General features: G+C 41.8%; 1 protein-coding gene across 5 annotated transcripts in view; it reads right to left on the bottom strand.

Annotated features, from left to right (window-relative positions):
* LOC118517603 (ras-related protein Rap1) overlaps positions 1-17,698 on the bottom strand; it is a 72,991-nt gene extending 55,293 nt beyond the window's left edge. The window contains exons 1-2 of one of the 5 annotated variants that reach the window (XM_036063891.1): positions 17,578-17,698; positions 15,039-15,292 (exon numbers count right to left, since the gene is read on the bottom strand). The gene's annotated coding sequence lies outside the window, so the exon portion shown is untranslated. The other 4 variants (XM_036063892.1, XM_036063893.1, XM_036063894.1 and 1 more) reach the window with 4 other exon arrangements.
* Between the last annotated feature and the right edge of the window lie 5,433 nt (positions 17,699-23,131).

A 23,131-nucleotide genomic window follows, 5' to 3' on the forward strand; every position in this document is an offset into this window, starting at 1 on the left:
TTGGGAGTTTATGTTTACTTTTGAGTGGATGTATTTTTTTTTGTGTGTGTGTGTGGCAAAAACAAGCTTGATAGAATCAGCAGAACCAGGCACAACTGGTAGAGAGCTCTTTGATCATACTCAAAGGGTGGTCAAAATTGTTTCCTAAGAGTAAAGTTGGATTATTGCGAAGTTCATATTTGTTTCTAATTCATTAACTTGCATAAAATGTTTCAAAATGACTTTATGACTCGATTATACTTTCAAATTATGATAATTAATTTCTTTATAGGAAAAAAGGGCTTTACTCAGATTTTTGCCTAGAATGGATACAATTGAAAGTATTTTTAAACTGTTTGACTAATTGTATTATTGTTAGTCTCTATCTCTATCTCTCTAAATATCAAATCTCTCCCATATCAAAAACCGTCCCAACGAAGAAACTTTAATCACATGTCGAATATGATGCGTATTGGTGGAGGCGCCCAGTACTTCACTGAAATAGGGTATAATAAGTCACATGGGCATAGGTAAACTTTTTTCTTGTTATTTTTCTCATTGCTCTAGATAACGTTTCTGTATTACAGTTTCGTTGTTCGTACACTTCTGACAACTGAATGATTACTTATAAGGAAACCCGAAAAAATGGGCATCATGCCCCTAGACGTACAATGAGCAATCCATGTATTTACTTCTAGCGAATCGTTTCCATATTCCAAATTTGATTGATATAGAAAGAGGTTGCATACTGTTTTCATGGGACAGTCAGGTGACCGAGGCGATAACTACTACACTTCTGAAAGACTTTTGGACTCGTACCCTTGGAGTAGGACCCTTGGAACAGCATCCTTGAAGTAGGACTCTTGAAATAAGCTTTCAAAAGGCCCCTTGGAGCAGGCCCCTTTTGTAATAAAGCCATTCTTGTGCTGTCATGTCTTTTTTAACGTTTCCCCAGAATTTTGTCATTAAATTTCAGTTATTAGCCGAGCACGCACAGGACAAGGGCGAGAACCCTTTCACGATTCGGTTTAGGAAATTATTTGTCAACAACTTTTACGTCTGATACGTATAGTCCGTTCTTTCTGAATATATATAAATATATAAAAAAAAACTTCTTTCAAACCAAAACCTGCACCTGTTTTACTATTCTATCACAGGCGTTAATGTGCGAAAAATGGTTAATTTCTTGACTGTAATCGTCTGTTCGATATATAAATAATAATTTTCCATAGAATTGGAAACACTCAATAGTGTTTTCATCCCATTCATCCACTCCAGATTACATTCTGGGCCAAAAATCTCAGCACAAACACTAGTCCTCTCCAACGCCTTTAACTCCATCCCCCTAATCTATTCCCACAAGAAGCACGGTATTGACAAAGTGAAAATCAATTCATTCAATTGTGGAACCCTCGCCCACTCCCACGGTCAGGGAGCTTGTGAGTTGTAAATGTGTTTTACATCGCAAAAAAAAACAAAAAAAAACTCCTTCTAGCACCACTACACAGAGCACAGGTACAACACGATCTGCACATCTGCACAACGTATTCGGGGCCTGGCTTGCGATTGAGAGCAAGCGAATGAAAGCATCGGCACGCTTTCATCTACCTTCCCATTCGGCCGGGCGTACATTGTAAGCTGACAGGCTAGAAGTGAGTGTAAAGGAACAAAAAGAACAGAGCTTACATCGTGCCAAAGCTGCACAGTTAATACAAAACCCGTTCACCCCGATGGGCGAGACAGGCTGACTCGCCTTACATTGTCCTGCTGACGAAGGAGAAAACAGAAAGAAAAGCACTGTTCCCCTTCAGCGCTACACTAACCACCGTTCCGACTACCTCGGGCGAAGATTCGTAAGCAGATGATAAAAATCGTGCCAAATCGAAAAGGTGTGGTGGGAAAGTCGATTCCGGTTCAAATAGGATAAACATTGGCCTCGATTGTGCCGTCCTTACGGCCCACCCCTTTCTCTACTGTTGGGTGTGGTGCACTCATCCGTCCTTGGGGTCCTGTGTTTTTGCACAGGTGCTTTCTCTGTTTACCTTTTCATACAATCCTGCCCTATAACGCCTACAGCTGCCACCTTCGTTTGCCACCGGAGCCGATGGAAAACACCTAAACGTTTGCACTTTTCACTTTCTCCGCCCTTATCCACGCCATCGAACCCATGGCGCGCATAAAGTTCACCTGATGTAAACGATATCCTTTACGGGGCGAGCACCAAACCACCAGCAGAAGGATTGGTTCACTTTCGATCAAGGCGTGGGCTCGACAAACAGATTCCTCGTTCGGTTAATGCTCGACGACTCCTAACCCACGGCCCACCTTACGCAAAATGTGCGTGGATGGCAAAAGCTTTACCCACAGCTCATGAACAATGTGAAACTAAGGAGATAAAAGGCACGCAAAAAAAACGACCTAAACCGCTCTATTTGGTTGAACTTACACACTAACACCGCATGCACGGTGGCTCGATAGGTTGAGAGCTTCATGGAGCGCCTCTTATGAAGATTTATTCAACGCGAATAATTGTGAATTTATTGCCACTTGACCAAAGAGGTCGGAAACATTAGAACACGATCCTGGCGAACAAAGCGCTTCGATAGTGCAAGAGTCGTACGGGCTGTGGTTGGCTAGCCTTTCCAAGGCCGAGTCAGACTCTGTGGGGTGAAAATAATCCAATTGCCAAAAACCACATTAATTTAGTTGGATTTAGTGAGACAAGTCTGGTTGAAAGTTTATTGTGGTTAGGAAGCGGATGTTTACTGAGGATTGTAAGATGCACACTTGTGAATTTGTGAATATATAGTACTTGCTTTCGTGCTTAAAATACTTTATTTGAATCGAATTCCTTCACTACTAAAAATAGTGACTTATTATTCCTATAGTCCAATGAAAATTAAATAAATTTGACCCATCGAGTCTTTGTCAAATTTACTATATTTTTAATGTTAATTAATTAACTACATGTGAGTCTCTTGTTTAAAAAAATAAATGCTCTCCCGTAATCAAAAACCTCCTAAGAAATAAGCTGCAATCACCTATGATGGATCGATGGAGGCGCCCAGTCATTTCCTGTCGTTAGCTTTATTATTTTGCTTTTTACAAAATAAAAATAATTTATTCTTCAATTAAGTAACTAATGATTTTAAAATGTTTTTTTTTAAAGATATGCTTTGCCGTATCCAAACTCTCTCTAAGAAATAAGCAAGAATCGCCCGTCAGATATGCGATTGATCGATGGAGGCGCCCAGTCCTTTACATGGTTGGCGTTGGTTTTAGTATTCAAGTTTATTACAAAATAATTTTCTTTACAAAAAACAATGGAATGAATAGAGATTTTTTTCAAAATGATGAATCATTCACAACTTATTCTTTAAAAAAACATTTCATATAAGTATTCCTTTTCTCCACAACATTCGTTTTGAACAACGATATGATACGAATAAATAATGCTTGCATCCGACCGGATCAATATGGTTCTATTTTATGAATAATTTTTTTAAAGCAAACAGTTCAAACCACAACCCGCTGCAAGCAGGTACATAAAAGTTGCATGCGAAAGTCTACTTTTGTATTGCAACAACCTGAGATGTATTCACCCAACCTTGTATCGCTAGTGCACCCACACGAAATCGATCAATGCAGCGTCCCGTATTCAAACATAAAACTTCAACTCTTCCCTTCGCCTACCACGAATCTATCAAACACAGGGCAGCAGCATAACAAACAGGTGCACACTCAGGCTTCATGCCAACTTTTCCCCGTCACCCATCCCAGCTGAAACGGTGAGCCTCAAACCTAAGAGCCTTTGTTTTTCTTATACCCACCCGTGCTACACTGTTGCACTGGTAAACACGTGGCAAACATTCCCACGCTGTGAGATCGCAAAACGGTAAGTGATGTGCAAATTATGCACGGCACCTTCACACAGCACCATGCGCCTCCATCGATCGCACGAACCACCATGCGTCTCCATCGCTCACGTTGTGTGTGTGTGTGCCATAAAGTACTATGAGGGGGGACTACACCCCATCACACGGAACCCATTTGTGACTGGGCTTCTTGGCGCACTTCACTTCAGCATGTTGATAATGCTTTCATCACCATTGTACAAATTACGCTCTCGCGTAAGTTCAAAGTCACCGGCAGCCGTTTAATTTGCCATTCGCATGCTAAGCTGTCTAGGACGCTGCTGTCTACGGGCGCCCGAACTGTAGCAAATTTGTCGACCCGCGCAAAGCCATCGAACACAAACACACCCGGTGCTGTCATATCGACTTGACGCTGGTACAGTCGAGGGTCATTTACATTTACCTTCTTTTGGTGTGCGATCCTCCCAGCCAGCCAGCCCCCTGTTCCTATTTCGCGTGCTCAAAAGATACTTTTCTCCTGTCTTTTTTTTTCCTCTTTTCACCAGTTTTAGGCATACTCTTTGATACACCCTTAACACACATACACTCGCGCACATGAAAATGGCTTCCATAAGCGATTCGTGAGAGTGTTTGCAAATAACACTTTACGTTGTTTAAGTGGCAATTCAAAACACCCGTTTCGTTTGATGATTATCAGCACTGGAAGCCCGGCCATGCCAAAGTCACAAGGTTTTTGTTTTGAAAGAGCAAAAAGCAATGAGGAAGAGTATAAAGGCGCTCATTCTTTGCCATATGCCATGAAGCACGATTGTTCGAAAAGTATGCTGAAGCTGGTTTTTGTTCTCGTTGAAAAAGTTTCAACAGTTTCAAACACCGATTAGGAGCAATGTGAAGTGAGCCATCTGGTTTGAGCAGGAGTATTATATACTGTCAAAGTTTTGTTTACTTCTGTTTGCTATCATTTATTCAGCTACTCGGTTTTTGATAATTCAACTAAAAATTATACTCAAAAAGATGTGTCGGTTTCACAAGGCGCAAAAATAATATTTCAATACGAATCGAGTAAATACATTTCTTCACATCAAGAAACAATAATCCAAAGCATCATAAAAACACATCCCGACACGATTTCCTAATGCTTCACACTGGTTCGAACAAGGTGGAAAATAATCCTTCATCGCAGATCAATAACACTCAGGGGTAAGATTATCCTTTGACGCTTAATGGAACTAATCATCAAACTTCTATACGCAAGACCGGGCAAACGGCGAACTAGCAGAAACACGAAGCAAACGCAAAAAAAACCCAACCCCAGCAACAACGATTCGATTCTCCACGAACGAGCGTTGATAATCCTCTCGGTGAATGTATCTGCCATCCTCCGTGCCAGAAGGACTATTTTTCCATTATAATCCTCCTATTCATGATGCCTAGCACCGTAACGCATGTCTGCTGCTGCTGCTTGCTGCCACCAGTGCACGAAGCTCGTTTTGATCGTTTTCTTCGCCAGAGCGTGCACCAGTTGCGGAATAACAGAATTTATGCGTACATTGCTTCCAACCGACGTAATCACACGACAAGAAAAATATAACATCGGCACGTAATCAACACCAGCGCGCTACCGTCAACCTGGTTCCGGCGTGGATTACGAACGGCGGTTGGTTTGGTATTTTGGCGTACCGGTGCGAATTTATCACGCCCCTTGTGTCGCAACTCGTGCTTTCAACTGTTGCTGAGCGTGTGGGATTCTTGCATGCAGTTTTATTTTACGCAAAAAATATAAAGAGCATCTATTTTACTTTTGTTTCTGGTGTAGGAAAGTCGGTACAAATTTTATATCATGTTTAAATTTAAAGCGATGGTCAACAAAAGATCTTCTGTTTATCTCGTGTTCTGTTTAACTTTTTATTATTCAAATTATTAACTAGAGAACGAAGATAAGACAATTTTTAAATGATGAAAATAAATTATTTTCTTGAGAAACAATACATACTTAGATAGCCTGTCTAGGTATTATATGTGAATAAGTAACTCTATAAGAAGAGACATGAAACATTTTGATTTAAAGTTAAATTTCATGCTTTTTAAGTGAGACTCTAGCAAGTTTCTTCATTACCAAGCTAAGAAAACAGTCAGTAAGCGATGTAGCAAATAATGCACAGAACTTGAATACGGCACCAAGCGCCTCCATCGATACTGCATTACGAGCAACCATAAAAATTATCAGGCGAACCCATTTTCTTAAAAATTGTAATGCTTGAAGTTATTTCAGCTATCAATATGGCCAGAACAATAAAATAATGTATCCTGCTATTGAATTAATTTTGATTTGGCTTCTTCTACAGCATTCAATTTCATAAAATGGTATTAATAAACAATTTTAAAATATACCATCGAAACGAGTTTGCTTTATTTTTTTAACTCTGCTTTAAAAATTCACGGATTCAATTTTAAAATCCCCAATCTCTTATTTACGAAATAAAAAAAAAACATAACACGCCTGGTTCACACACTTGTCAGCGAACCGTAGCTCCCGCACCCGATTAGTGCCGATCATACGTCCACGCCTGTCGACGTCGATTTCGGACCACCACGAACGATCCCAACAAATCCGGTTATCAAACAGAAATGGTCGGTCTCTGGCCAGCTTTCTGGCTGGTCTGGGGCCGGGTGCCCAGTACACTAGCACACACCCGAAGCCACAGCCATGACGAAGCGTGTGACACATCGAAACCCGGTGTGACAACCTGGAGTAGATAACCGCAGGCATCAGTATGAGGCCGGTCCGACGAAAAAGTGGACACACATTTACGCAACAGGTTTACCACACACAGCACTACATTTGGAGGGTGATGAAAACCGTCATCCACTAGAACGTGAGCGATGAACCACCGCCAAACCCATCTCTGCTGGTGGCGCTCCAAATGGGCAACTTGCGGGAAATGAAGCCAAACGAGCAGTGACGCCCCAATCAGCGAGAAGATTACAGAGGCTGATCGGAGCAAAATTTCATTTGACATCGGTTGCCGCGTACCGTTCCGCTGGCCCCTTTCTGGTCTGCCGGTCATCGTCAAGTATCGTTTTTCGGTTGGTCAAGGACGGCTTTCGAGCTCGCATCGATGGTTTCGCTGTTTCGGTATTATGCTGCCAGGGGAGATTTTTTTATTTGTCCACCTCTCTCTCTCTCTCTCTGTCTTCCATCAGCTTGCATTATAGTGGACAGTTTGCACATGGGATGTTTATGGCCAGTCTTCCGTAACGAATGGACACCGACAGTGAGCTTCGTCCAGCTGTCAGACTGTGTGTCAGCAACAGTGGAAAGGGATCGAACAGTGAAGAAACAAACAAATAATAAAAAAGGAGAAACACAAGCCAAATTGGATTGGATCGAACTGAAATTCATGTTTTACGGGCGTCGAATAAATAAACAAATGCGTTTAATAAATATTGTTACGCTTTTCTATCAATTACTCATAGGACACACACACACATAACAGTGCACTGGTCCACAGTTCATTATCCAAAAAGTGAGCGAAGAAAAATGTTCACAAAATAATTGGCGTCACCGGCAGTAAGCTACTTACTTGATCTCAAGGTGAAACAGCGTGTAGCTTTAGCCTGTAGGTGGAAGTGAACCTGTTCAACAACAACAAAAAAAAGTTATGAAAATGCCAACAACACTCATAGCGAGGTGAAAGTTGATACCGTACAAAACTATGACAGCCAATGGCCACATCATTGGTCATTGATTCTCTCTCCATTTGCACAGCACCTGTACATTACTACAGTTTGGCAGCAAACGAAAAAAAAGCAAACGTCACACACACAAAATTTATTGGAAATGGATTTCGTTTGTCTCTCGTACGGATCGAAACATGATGGAAACACAGTGCAATCAGTCGGTCGGAACTCGGTCTGACCTTTACAAATTCCGGCAGCAGGAAAGTGCATGTTTATTATTATGGTTCGGAATGTCCCGAGTCGAAAGGATTTGCCCCGTCGGTTGTTGGGCCGGGCTGTGTGTAGGTAGATGTACAAACAGCACAGAATAAACAGCATGCTACCGATAGGTTACGGCAGCTTAAATGCCAAACGATAACGTACTGCTCGGTAGGAAAGTAATAAAATTCAATAAAAGCCGTTAGATTGCCATTATTGTTGAACACAGTTTTGTGTTTGTCTTACCATTACTTTTAAGCTCAAATTAGGCAAAAAGACATTTTAATTGTTGAGAAAATTGAGCCGGGAATCAATGCGTAGTACATGAAGAAACTGATATGATTATAACTTCTGAAGGGAGGATGAAAATGTCAATGAATTCATTAGCTCTTCAAATTTATGCATGAAATCTTGAGACCTTTCAGGACCCGGTGATAATGCAGTATGTAATGCTGCGTTCAAACATAACAAATGCGGCGTAGAATGTAAAATGGAACAATGTTTAGCAATCATCACTAAACATGCTACGTAAAACAAGCTTGATTGTCGTGCTAAGTAGAGCATTACTTGGCTCTTAACCGAACAATAAAGCGATTCCAATCGTCCGTTAGCAGTCACACTATAGGGTATAACCATAACAAAATGACCAAACTAAAACGTATTTTAATTGCAGTTCAAAACAATATTAACTTGAGAACCATGATGTTATTATTTATATCAAATGGGTACTATCGAATGATAAGTATTCGATAGTTTGCGATAGAGATTTGTCACGCAGTATCATAAATTTATTTTACTTTGATCGTACTAATACACTAAAATTCCCTTCTTTAACTCTTGGTCTTATACTGAAGCTTTGTAAGCGAATACACCCTTGGACCCGAATATCATTAAGACCTGCCTTCAGTACATAAGGGTAGACTGTTGGAGGGGTGGATAATAAATTCGTCAAGTATCATTGCATACACAACCTCGCTTAGTCTCGGCCTGTGATTTCTGGCTGTAGCTGAATAGTCAGTCAGATCTGCGTACGGGGAGGCGGTCTGGATAGGATTCGCTTCCAGGGCCTGTCGTGTGAGGACTGGCATCGCTATCGCCTCTACCATCGGTCCAACCCAAGAGTACACATAGTGCCTTGAAATTCTATATTTTTAAATTAGCAAAGCTTATATTGACCAGGAGCGCAGGCAATAACGGCGCCGGTCTTCATACGGCAGGACCGAAGTTCAAATTCTATCCGGACCGTTTTCCTATAGTGAAAAATGGTGACCCAACTGTGCGGTATCATTAAGTCTAGTAAGCCAGAAATGGCAGACATGACCTAAGCAGTCGTTAGGCCAAGAAGAGCGAGAGAGAACATTATAACTTATGTTATTATGACCATTTTAAGAGTTGAATTTATTCTACTGTGCGATGTGTATTAGGTCAAAATTCATTTATTCAACTCATGTTTTAATGTTCCTTTTTTGATTTCTACAAGAGAATACAAATACTTTGCTTGTGTCCTCTTGCTCGTTTCATACAAAATAACAATGATCCAGGAAAAATAAGCTTTTCCTTCTACTAGCACAAGCAATACGGAACAAAAAGAAACATTAACTATTTACAACGCCTTTCCTCCAAATACACATTGTATTGTTTTGTCTCTCGCGAACAATAAACTTTCCCCTTTATTTCCAGACATCATCCAGACCCTCTTTACCAGACTTTCCAATTCAACCCAAGGCAAGTGCAGCTCAAAATAGCAAACAGCAGACTGAAAGCTGGCGCTTACCATTCAATGGCACTCCATTTCAAAAGAGCAAATATCAGCCCTTTATGCTGATTCGTGCATTCGCCCCGCGATCAGAGCTAACACTTCATTAAGAACTTCACTGCACAACACACATCACGGCGCCCACGCGCGAAGCTTCCTTACGGAGCGCCAAGACAAGCAGCCCGCCCCATAGCAGCTGCTGCCGTGCTCTATGACGTGCCGTAATTAATACTTGTCCTATGTCAATAGGAACAAACATAAACATCCCATCCGTTCGCACCATCCGTTCGCCGGTGCAGGATAAACAGGGTGTGGGGAGGGGGGGGGTCGCCTACACCCTGGCACAAAGGTGTGCTTTTCTTTGAACGCCATTGAACGTGACGATGATAATTGGTAAACGATCACTTCATTTTCGTGCAAGCGTGCGCGTCTGGGACCGTATCGCACCCGTATCGATTTCCACCCCACCGTGCGCAATTAATTTTGTTCATCTCAGCTCATCCATAGCGGTGAGCTTTGGCTCCCTAAACCGACTTGCAGTGCAAATCGTGCCGGCACTCGGGTAATGATTAATGAAATTAATTCATCAATGATTGCGCCCGTTTCTTTTGTATTGTTTGAAACGTGAATCAATCGTGCAACAGAGAGAGAGAAAAAACACACACAGGGATGGAAGGAAAAGATATACTTTTTTTCCGAGTGTGTGTGTGCTTTTGTCGCCACTCGGTAACCGAAATAGATCACACAAAAAGTGATAAACAAATGGGAAGGTGTAGAAACGACGGACAGAACGGCACAGAATTCATCAAATGCTGTTTTTGTTGCTAGCCACGTACAAAAAAAACGGGAAAGCCGTATCATATTTCTGCGTAGTCGAATTCATAAATCATTTGTCCATTAATCACGGGGCGAAAGATGAATGATGCGGCAGCAACTTTCCAACGGAGGATATAAACATTTAGCTATCAGCCTGATTCGTTTTTGAATTGGGAGTTGTTTTTTGTATATTTCTATTAGCCGCGTATACAAATATGCTTTTCAAAATAAACGAAGTTATTTTTTTGCTATGCTTGGCTTGGAATAATTATTTATAGCTTTGATGTATAGCTTGTATTCTACAAATGATTAATTAAATTTTTATTCTCCTTTTCCTTTTATTTTAAACTCAGTAATTCTTGTTTTTAATACCACAAAATTAATTATTTTTCTTATTTAAGGTATTGAATTTTCATTCTATTCCCATTTTCAATATTTTTACAGGGGTTTTCAGTTGATAAGGCAATACCATCCATTTTTATGGCAGGCTTCTCCGATGAAATGGCATACAAAGCTAATTGATATGGAAACGGCTTCGGATGACAGGGAAATCAAATACCTTTTATTGTAATGTCCTTAGATGACATGGTCACGGGTAAGTCTGTAATGGCTTATGAACTGAAAACCCCTGTATAGCTTATTTTTTATTTCATCCATATTATCAATCTATTTCTTTTTTATTCGTTTTGAAAAAAAAAAAACAAAACAAAACAAAAATCGCCAATAGCATTTTAAATATTAATCACAGTTTTGCCTCGAAAGGGGCCGGCCTGCCATTTCTGGCTTTCTGTGACTGGAATTTACCCGTAGCTGTGATATTAAAGTCCTGCATACGGGGGTCTGGATGGGATTTGAACTCCGATCCTGCCGTGAGAAGACCGGTGCCGCTGTCACCTCAGCCACCGGTACGCCCCGGTGAATTGTAATCTGATTTGTTGAACATTTGCATCATATCCTTCCTTTTAGGAAATCAGGTGAACCTACAGTTTGCCCGTCAACTGTAGTTCAAAAGTTTTTAATAACTTTTAAATAACTTATGACACTCCAACCCTCAAAACGCTGTTAATCTACTACCAATACGCTTTAATGTGCTCCCGGACTCCATTACCACCATGCATCACTGTCCAAAAGTCGCTTCAGAACATCTTACTTTCCATTCTTGATTGCATTTTAAGCCAACCGAGCATAACGCTCGAAAGCATCCACGCCCCTCGGAAAACATTCACACCCACCTCTCAGGGGCTGGATGGCAAAGGTCGGACGCATACAGACAAAGGAAGTAGTGTGGGGAAAGAGCACAAAAAAAGGTCCACAAATTTATACAAAAATGAACCCCCCCCCCCCCCAAAAAAATGAAAAGCGGTGAGCGAGCTTCATCTAAACAAACGATGCGGATTGCCATGGGGGGGGGGGGGTGTGAAAGGAAAACATGGCTGGTGGTGGTGCCCGGTGCTGCATTTGACAAACGGACGGAAATGAATGAACAATGCTCGGTGCAACTACGCAAAAGCTAAGGAGCCGGCATCCCAGAGTTCATAATAAATAAATGTCATGCTTTTCTTACCAGTCAACGTGTCACTTGCACCGGTACCTCACCATTATCTCAGAACTATCAGAACGGAACAAGGAGAGAGAGAGAGCGAGAGAGAGATAGTGGAAGCAGGCATACCAGCATGTTGCACGGTACTGATGATGGTTGACCATCAGTGGCGTGTTGCTCCGGCTCTACTGGGAAAAGGCGAAAGAACACTTTCTGCTTCGGTTAACCACAAAAGTGCACACTCTCGGAACACGCTCCCACACACACACACACACACACACACACACACACACTCGCACACTTGATGAATGCAACAATGCTACGAATGCAAATAGAACGCCACGTCGAAAGAAGCGTAGTGCCGGAGGGAACCAACAGCAACCAAAACCCCATTTTATGCGATGTTCTACCGCATCCGCATGTTGCACCAGAAACACCTGAACAACTGTCCCACCTTCCACGTGGGGGACTTTGAGCGTTTCGTTCCCACAAACATACCGGCGGTCGGAAGCATTAAATTTGGCTTTCTTTCTTTCAGTTGGAACATTTTTTTATGACTCCCATTTTGCCTCCACTGTCCCGGAATGGGCAATACAAGCCCATAAACACACACACACACGCTAACAAACACGAGACCCGGCCTATTACTCACTGTTAACGCCGGCAGCAACACCTACGGGATAACAGCAAGCAGGTAGCGAAAAACGGGCGATGCAAAACCGCCACCACAAATGAGGATGTACGTGCGCAAGCAGGAATACAGGAATTAGTTCTCTCGCATTAAGATTGGCCGCTAGTTTGTTTCGGGCTTCCCCGTTTTTTTTTATTTCCAGATGCACCCCAGTACACACTTCCATGGTGCAGTGGAGCGTTGCTTGTTTGCGCTGGACCCGTGTTGCAACAAATTAATAGCCGGCAGTAATGTTGCTTTTCATGCACCTTTCTTTCATTTAATAGTTTCCGTTTAATTTAAAATATTAAAGCGCACCCTCCTTTCCTTTCCCCTTTTTTCTGCTGCACTACACATTTGCATGTTTTGTTCTGTGAACCCAAAGCACGGGAAAATATTAGGTTTAATCCTTTATTTTATAACTACTTTCAGACAGTTCTACGAATTGACCGGTCAAGGAAATCTGGGGAGATACATACGGAACATCAAACACTTAGCTCGGAATGTATGGGATGCTCCGTCCATGAGGATGACAGGGCTGCTCGTTATGGCCGGTGGCCGAGTGCTCTCGTTAAATGCAGTGCATGCAGTGTTCATGGAACTTCATAAGGATAGGGATTATTGCATGGGGGTCATATTGAAAGCTGCCGAGCTTTCAACAGCTAGTGTATCGTTTCTCGTAGGTTAAGATGATTATGAGCATAGCTATTGCATGGCTGGGTGATGCTTTGCTAGATTCTTATAGGAGTTATTTCTGAAACGCCATTCCTATGGCAAGGGCCCTAATTCTTTTTCTGTTTCTCCAGCTATAGTTTTGAGGTTTATCGGAAGCGTAGTATTACAAGGGGCATAGGTGAAGTGAGTGCAACTGTATTAGAGATAAACAATTCATCCTACGCATGAATCAAGACACATTAATACAGTGTTTCTGAGATGAACTATTTCAGCCATTGCTGGATTGTGATCAAGAACAGGTAGAAGTGTTCTACCTATTCTGGTTCTACTTTTAAATTAAGCACTAATTATCTGAAACATGTCTTCTTCTCCTGAAATCCTCGCACAATGGAAGAGTCTGGATAGATTTTAAAGCATTCAAACCAAGTAACGTATATACCAATTACTCTGCAGAAGGTCAAAATCAATTGTCAATAGGTGAGCTAAGTCAAGGAAACCTATAACAAAATTTAAAGACCTTTAGTCCTTGCAGAGCCGACGAAAATTGGCAGGAATTTGGAAAGAAACGTTGTATATTCTAAATTTTGAATTGTAGCTTCAACAATTAATATGCAAAATTTGGCACCGCTGCCAAAGCTTAGGTATCAAAATGTCTACTGGAAAACTCATTGAATTGTTTTCAGTGGGTCATAATTCTTAATGTATGAGATGGATTGAAGGTATTCAAGGGTTGTGGATTTGTTGTGCAGTTTAATTCAAAATTTATATATTGAAGCATTGAGTGTGTAAGGCTCAAAAAGTAGTCAGCCGCTGCTATCTCTGTTTTAATGAAAAGTTCTCTATGTGCCCAGCATTCCATAACTTCGCATCAATGTCAAGAGCTAGTTTAAAGTTTATAAACTGAAGATTGTAACTGAGATTCATAAAGTGTCCTTTGTGGACCATTAAAATACTTAACCAACTGTATGTATTTAACTGCATAAATGTATTTGAAAAGTTCATTTCTCTTATACCAGATTCCATGAGCATCTGGTTGATAAGGAATATAAGAAATTTATAGAGAAAAGAGTTTAATATGTGTCACTTAACCTATCGATGTACATGATAGATTAGCTTTCGATACATTATTATGGTATTGGAAGTTAAGGCAAATGTAAACCATAAAATGTTACCATGCTTAACATGATCGATGATTTTTACTACGCTTCAAGTGAACTACACTTCATACTCGTTTTGCTCTTGATTGATTGGGGGTTTCTTTAATCCTTCAACTGCTTGTAACACAAATAAAAGGTTAAACAGTTAATAATAATTACCAATAAATATAGGGTCATTCCTTAATCAGTAAAACATAATAAGGCCAATATTATACTGATCCACCATTATCAACTTGAAGCCAAAAATTAAAACATTTGCCACTGTACAATCCACTTTTGCTTTAATCCAGTCTAATTGATTCCCCCCTATTGAACGTCAAACACACCTTCCTCATTGTCCATTTTCTTTTAACAATCTGTACGTTTGTTTTGCTAGAAAATTTCTCTTCCCTCCCTCCACTTCCACCATTCTCCTTCCGCAAAGATCGATTTCCTGCCATCATGTTACTAGCGCTCTCTGAAAAACACGCTTATCAAACAGTGTTGATGCTCGCGAGTGCAGAAACACCTCCTTCATAAATTCTATGCACGAAAGCGTAAAACTAATTATTTTCCAGCCAATCCTCCCCCTCAATCCCCCCATCCAACCCCTATTAAAAAGCTCCCTCCCTCTGCTTAGTGATTCACTTACCGACACAAAGATGAAACCAGTCGCTTGATCGTTGCCCGATGGTGGCGGCTCCGGACAAAATTCTGCTGCTTTCTCGTTCCACCCCGAGGCCGCAGCACCGTCACACAATGGCACGTAAAACTTCTGGTCCTTGCTTCCTTCCTTAACCACCCTACGGCCTGTCCGTCCTAGGCCGCGTGTGCTTCAGACTTCAGCTTCCAGCTTTTGATAATCACGTCAAATCACCAGCACTGATTGAAATTCATCACACCAAACTACACAAACGCGGAAATTACGTGAGGAAATGATTGCTGCTCGAGCATCAGGCCGGCGGACACCCTGACCCTGAGTAGCAACGAGACATCCGCCCCTAGTCTTTGTGTCCAGCACCAATCACGATGGTGGTACTCTGTTTGTTGGAACAAAGTTTTCGCACAGTCCCGTGCCGCTCGTACCGCGCTAGCGAAACTCCTTCTTAAAACAAACTCGTAGAAAACATTACTGCGTAGCGTGGACGAGCGATTGGAAACTTTCGGTCCGTCCAACAAGTCTAGAAAATGCGCTGCTAAAGTGCCCCCAGTCTTGATGGGAACCGGTACAACTGGTTAATGACGGACGCCAGGGTGCGTCGAGGCGTGCTTAATATCTAGCCCGAGGGCTAGCTGTTTCACGGGTGTTGAAGGGACACAGGCTTTAGACAACGATTCGGAAGTAAACGCATAATGCTCGCTTACAGACAAAAGTTCGCCTCGGAAGTTAATAACAGATTTTACTTCTGTTTCTTTTGACTTGCTCTGAGAAGCTCGCTCGGAGCGTACACAATTGCTCCGATATCGATATCTGATTTGGCGCAACTTTCTTTTACATGGATCCACCATATCCTCCAGGCTCAAGTTTTGCTATTTTCAATCTCCCCATTTACATCGGGCACAAGAAAATGGCTGCCTGGCACTGGGGACGAGTGTGTGTAGTTCTCTGTTGTGCCCTAAACGCAAGAAGCATCTCGAACAAAAACCTCCTAGCCAAAAAAGAAACGGGAAAGAAACTCAACCACTTATCCCTAATCCCCGGTACAGCTGGTGCGCTTTCCATCTGTTACCAACGCCACGGCCAAACAAAAAAGACGCGCCAAGTCGCGCACGTTATTGAAATTCACTTTTGGCCCATTTATCACACATACTGCGAGGTTTTTCCACAGCCTTTGTAAAGAAACGAGTTGCCACCCGTCACAGCAGCGGATCAGGCGGGTGCTGGTGCGTAAAACTAATTTCTTTTCGATACCCTTTTCAACTCCCAGCACCAACGTCTTTCGAGTCCCTTCGAGGAGTGGCACCAAAGTTTGTGCAAAATTTGGGTTCGTAAGTGATGGGAAACAAGCTCCGGCTCCGTCCGTAAAGTGATCCGATCCGATTGTCACTTCCACATACCGTGGCTTGATTCGCCTCAAAATCTGTCCCGATCTTGATGCGGTCCTGCGGGCTGAGAAATGTGATCGGGCTTTTTTTCTGCAGGGGACGACGTGTCCTTTTACGGTTTCTTTCTGGGGTTTGGCTCTCCTTTGGTCTGGTAAGTGCGTGGATAAACCAGACCCGTCGGTGTTCCTAACCGTGGCGGGACAGTTTTACAGCTCGTCAAGCTAGATAATGATTTATGCTCTGCCAATAATTCACCCGCACCGGGCGAACCTTTTTGCCGATCATCCTTATCCTAATAGGACTAATGGGAAGGAGGGTGGGAGGTAGTGGGACGAACAAAGCGAAATTGTTCGAACTAAAGTTTTCTTCTACAACGGCCTGTAAAAGAAATATAACCTCAAACACATTTCATAAAGCTCCCAATGTGGGCTGGGAAGGTGCGTTGTTGGAACTCTTTATGTGGTCGATGAAAACAATTTCCTTTCATCGTATTTTTTCTCTCGTTCGCTTTTATAAGTCACAACAACGGAGGAACAACCCCCCACTCACACACACACGCGCGTTTTCACTTTTTGTGTTCCCTTTGCGCGTTGAACGGTTTCCGGGAAGTGGTCCGACGACAACTTCTCTTCCGCAAAACGGGTGCGAATGGCGGGTGCGAGATTGAGGTTAAGAATGGCTCCACAGTAAATCGCGCCACTACCGAATGATCAGATCGCTCGCGCTACGTACCACGCACCGTTATAGCGGGGAAAAACCACCAACACGCACACACACACGCACCAAACTCCTACGCGAAAACTACGCGTGGTCTACGCCATTCTGCGGGTTCTGTAGGTGGCTTCGTGTCCTTATCAAAACTTCATCCGGCACTGCTACACACATACAGACGAACAGCAAAGGCAGACGATTCGATTATCAACTGATTGAACAATAGAAGCACCATCACTAGCACCACGATCCTGCCCGATTTCCGTCCAATTTACTAACAAACGGGTTTTTTTCCTTTATGGTCGAGTGCACCTATCTGTTGCTCAAGGTTGCTGTGTGGAGGCGTTAATGTTTCACTTTTCACCCTCCAGCGGAATGCAAACCCACTTGAACCGCGGGCTGCAGAGTAATAAACCCACTGTACTACTACCAACCATCAACCACGACGCACAGGCCAGCGCTCGGCACAGTTTTCTTCCTGTTGCTATGGGAACGGCTTGATCGTCGACCAGCTCGGTTGACAGCCCTGGAAAAACTGGATATGCCATCCTGCCGGCACTATCAACGGTTCCGCAAAATCACTCCACGCGAGGCTACACTTTCCCGAGCCGAGCGTGATAAAGCAGCAAGTGGAAATGCAGAGAGAGAGAGAGAGAGAGCGAACGAGAGAGTGAGTTAAACGTGCAACAGGGAGAGAAAGAAAGACGCTCTTGGGGGAGAGCGCCCGTTTGCTTCGTCGTCGATGAGCCGAGAAAAGCCGAACAAAAGCTCACTTGTTGACTGAGGGCGGGAATAGGGCTCTGAACCGGTTGCTCTTGCTTCTTATTTGCTATAGAGATGCATTAGTTAAATAGGCTAACTTTAAAGACTTAAATTATACTAGGTTTGTATGTATTCAAACTTTATTTACAATACATAGTTGAGTGATGGCAATGCTTTAGAAGAATTTATATTGATACACGAACAACGAATTATATTAAATAGTCAATTAAATCAATCAGAAAAGGATAAGTAATACTAAAATACTAAGATTCACAATTTAACTATTTAAAAGTTACATACTATATTTAATGAAAATTAAATTAAATATCCATACTATTTAAATATGGGCTTCAAATAAATTTAAAATTTATTCTGCTTGTAATGACAAGCAAATAAAACTCATACCTTTCCGTTTGTTATGTCCCTTCCTCTTCCCATCGTGCGAGCAATCGAGAGCAAATGTCCCGAACTAACTAAAAGCATTATTAAAAGCGTCTATAGCAAGTGCGTATGCGAGCGAGCGACCGAATCCGACGTCTCGCCCAACTCACCACAGGATCCCACCCCGATAACGTGCCGCCCTGACCTAGGCATACTATTTCCGCCTACACTAATAGGACACGCACCGACACGGCTAATTGTTGTACAAATGGGAAATAGTTCCGATGGATTCTTACGGCGGTGTAGGGATTTTTTTGTTTTTTTTTCTTTTCGCCTACGGATCGACAGAACATCCATGTGTACCGGATTTAGCGACGGAATCCATGCAAACGCACCGTGCCGAACAGTCGAGCCATGTTTTGCTTCATCCAATTATTCCATCGCCATTTTTGTTTGTTATTAGAATGGATTATTTCATACCTTTTGTGCTTTATACGCTTCTTTCGACACGCTCTCCCTTCGCAATGCCGTTCGATTTGGTCGACAGGCGCGAGATTGAATATGGAAATATAATTAGAATTGTGCATGGGACAATTCCCTGAACGATCCGAGGCTTTTGTTTTGCCACCATAAAATGGCCATTGACTTGTTACATCGTTTTACGGTTGAGCAATGGTGGAAGTGTTTCATTTGAGAAGGTTACATTCATTTCATTTGTTCAATTAACGAATGCCACTCAAAATATGTGGAACTCAATTCGCAATGATAATGAATAAATAAATAGAAGTAAAACGGAAATAAATCAAACGTTTATTGTAAGAAATAAAAGATAATATAAGATAACTAGTTCACAGGACAGCTTCAGAGTTGCAGTGGGTACATTACTAACAAGCTTTGTGAGAATATATGCTATTCATAGTCTTCGTGTCGTTCACTAATGTATTGAGTTAAAATAGATTGTATTTAGCTTACATTGTTATTGAGTCATGATCAGGTCTCCAATCCGTTAAGCATGATACTCGGTTCAGAGCTTCATTTCTATACCTACTATTACATCCGACAGAATCGAACAATCCACTTGACCAATTGAGCTATTGAGCTTTCTGGGCTTCAGTAACCACCTCAGTTAGCTGGTAGTTCATACTTTTACTTTACTGGCCTCTGAGTTTTACTGCTTAGATCGCCGAAGCTTCACGATCCAGGCCATTAACTGGTACTGTGCTTGCCAGTGGGACTCTCCCACGATCTTCATCATGTTGATCCTCAATATCATTCTACGAATCCAATCTATGCTATCATTGGTCGTCTGAAAGTCGATGAATAGGGCACATGGGGCAACATGTTCTATAAGCATTTCTGGAGGATATACTGCAGTTTGAAGATCGTTATTCGTAAAGTTTTTAACAAAAAAAGTAAATTATTCACCACCTTACTCCACCGTTAAACACCTTCATTTTCATGCGCCTAAAAGTATGCAATACATAGTGATTGTTATTCTTTTAACAGTTTCGCGAGGGAAAAGAAAAACTTCTTTATGTCTTTTACATTTAATTCACTTCTATCCTACATAAATTCCATTCTTCCTGGAAAGAACTCAAGATACAAATTATTCTTTTCCATTATAAAGGTTTTCCATTATTATTATTAAGGGTTTCAGTCACCCAATTCCTTGTGACAACTTTTCAAAATGACTAAAAGTGCGTGTCAATAACTCAAACGTACGGAAAATAGAAATTATTACACCTGTAGTACACCTGTACTTTCAATGCCGTACTGTCCCAAAAAATATATTTCAAAATCTTCTTCACGCAAAGTGAAGGTCAACCGAAGAGTTTAGCTAAAGCCGACTGTTTCAAAAAGCCATCTATTTCGGTATCCCTGTGCCATGCCTTCACCGAAATGAAATATTGTTTATGTTTTTCCAACGGAGAAAAAATCTTCTATTTCACCGCTCTGTTGAAACGCGAAACTTTACCAACGGCTTTTTTTTTTCATCTTTTCTCCAACGTCCACCGATGACACCGTATCATATGCTAGCTATCACCGGCTATAAAACACGCACTAGCGAATCTGTACCGAAAGACCGAACGACACCGGTTTTGCATAGAAAACAATCAAAGTCGAGGGACTTCGGGAGAAAAAAAAATCATTTGCATTTTCCCCGAACAGGAATATTCACTTTGATAGCGGATATAGGATACGGTTGTACGGTGGAAGGCGTCCCAACGTTGAAACGTTACCACCGGTCAACCGTCTCGTTTACATTGTGTTCCAAGGGCAGAAACCAAGGGCAGAATCGAAGATTAATTTTCATCTGTTGTGCAGCGGGCGAAAGTATTGATCAAATTTGTGTGTTTGTACCATTCCCGTCCATCCATCGTTCATCGGTAACTGCTCGCATAATGATACTTTGATTGAAAGCTCCATTCCTGAAGCTGAAGCTGAAACTGGGGTGTGGCAATGCCGCTGACGCACGTATTCTCGATTTCAATTTGTCGTCAAGTTCACTCAAGATACCGATACTGCCGAAAAATACTGGAATTCCCAGAGCGCGGAAAACGATTGCCGGTGCTGGCACGTAACGTAACGCGTGCCATATAAACACACACACACACAAGCCCCATAAAGCTCGCATCCGCATCTCCCCCTTCCCTATAGAAATCCATCCTCAGTAGCTAAATATAGTCGGATAAAAGATTGATTTTCCATTTTAAACTTGAATTCGCCCAATACACTTCCTGTTCTATTCAACGCCAGCCTGGCTTCGGGATAGCACCGCGGTTCATTCACCACGGGGGCAGCTGGTCGTTTGGAAACGGTTCGATTCAATTCCGTACCATATTCAACTGCTTTTTACGACTCGTCCTGATTTGTCCTGCAGCCTTGGTTGTCAAGCTTTTTTTTTCGCCGATGGTCGGGTTTGGTTTTTTGTCCACATGCTGCTTCCAAAGCTACCTCCCGATGGAAATGTAAATTTGGTTCATTTCATATCGTCGGTTTACACGGGCGGCCACAGACAGGATGCTGTCTTCGCGTGAAAGGATCATTACAGGGCTTTCCCACTACTACCCCGCCTTCTCCTTCTGCTCCTTCTGCTGCTTCCGCATCCGACTGCTTCTCCCACCGCTTTATGCCCGATGATGAGTAATGACAGATTTAATCACACCATTGTTGTTTCTTTAGCGCTCTCCTTTCGGTCGTTCATTCGCTTCGCGCACTTAAGAAAGGTCACCGAAGCCAATCAAGCGTTCCGCTTGTTTCGACTATTTTTAACACCGTTTTTAGGATGGTTTTAGCAAACGCAAACGCTTATTTTTTACTCCATAGTTTCGCTCGCTAGCAGGAAGACCGACTACGGTGGTAAGGTGAGTTAACGGTTAAGATCTTCAAATAAATTGCGCACGTACGCCAGATATAATCAAAACTGGGTGTAAAGAAAAGAAAAGAAAGACAGCCAACCCGAAAGGGTCCAGTTTGGAGATAAGTTTGATGAGCATGTATTATGCTGGATAAAGCTTTTGTTCACCCCTCGTCCGTTTACTTACAGAGTATCTTTGGTGGGGTAGTAGATGTAAGCATCATTTATCAATTTGATATCTTGTTTTGCAGCAAAACCCTAGACATGAATAAAGCATGGGAGATCAATCTATAATCTTCCACAGCAGTCGGAGAATATGCGAAACGAATAAACAATGCGATAGTGTATAATGTGGAAGATGCAATCAAGTGTAATATAAACGGCTTTTTAAAACTGATTGGAGATTTGTGATTCAATTTTTTTTGTGTGTATAATTTCAATAGTATTTTGAAATAAAATTAATATTATAATAATCAATTCATTCTATGATCTCCAAGACGCGGAATAGAGTGTCTGTCATGCTTATTGCATACCTTTAGGGGTCGTTGAGTTCGGATTGCTTTCTATGACCTTTTTTTTTACTTTATCGTTTGGTACCTCGTCAATACTCACGAATCACAGAATATAGCGCCTGCAGTGTTAGTATGTTGTATTACTATATGATTTTGATCCATAAAATGGATTTATTAAATCACTTAGGGATGTGCTGAGTAACTATGAAATCATACGATGAGATCTTGCATACATTTAGGGGTAAATGTAAAATACAATTATACCTAGCCAATCAATGACTTAGAAGGTCAGTGGTGGTTTAAGGACACTTCCATGAGGAAGCCTTAAGCAGATTGAAAGTTGGTGGCCAATAATACGTTGAATCGGATGACTGGGCTAGAGTCCGTTTTCGGGTCAATCTAAATGATCGAGGCTTCCAGATCACCACAGCCTGCTTAGAGGAAGATACTGCTCAGGTGAAATAAGGTGAGAAAAAGATGCTAAGAGAACCATAGCAATTAATCTCACATTATCTTTTAAAATATAGAAATTTCTAAAATATTAGACTTAATTAGGTTCCCCCTAAATTATCTTAAGCAAGATAGTCTTACAAACACATAATTATAATAATTTACAAACATCTCAACACTTGGTACCGATACACAATGTAAGCAAAATATTCAATGCAATAAAAGGCCACTAACTAGCTCACGTCCATCAACCCGACAGTGTTGCAGTTTCAGTGCCTCAACTGGACACCAGCATTAAGTGCAGGATGTAGGTGTGCTCCTGCAATGGCTTTAATCGGTCCACCGTTACGGTCTTCTACTGGAGTATGGCTTCTTTCCATTGAACGAACGAACGAAGGACATAAAAAGGAGCTAAACATATTTTATATACAAAGGACGTTGAATGAACTGTAGCTAGAAGAACAGGTGGAGGTAACAGGTTAAACTTTTACACATTTTTGCCTTTAAAGCTTAACTTCTAACTTC

This window comes from Anopheles stephensi, chromosome 2 (genome assembly GCF_013141755.1).
Source record: "Anopheles stephensi strain Indian chromosome 2, UCI_ANSTEP_V1.0, whole genome shotgun sequence".
Classification (NCBI taxonomy): Eukaryota; Metazoa; Arthropoda; class Insecta; order Diptera; family Culicidae; genus Anopheles; species Anopheles stephensi.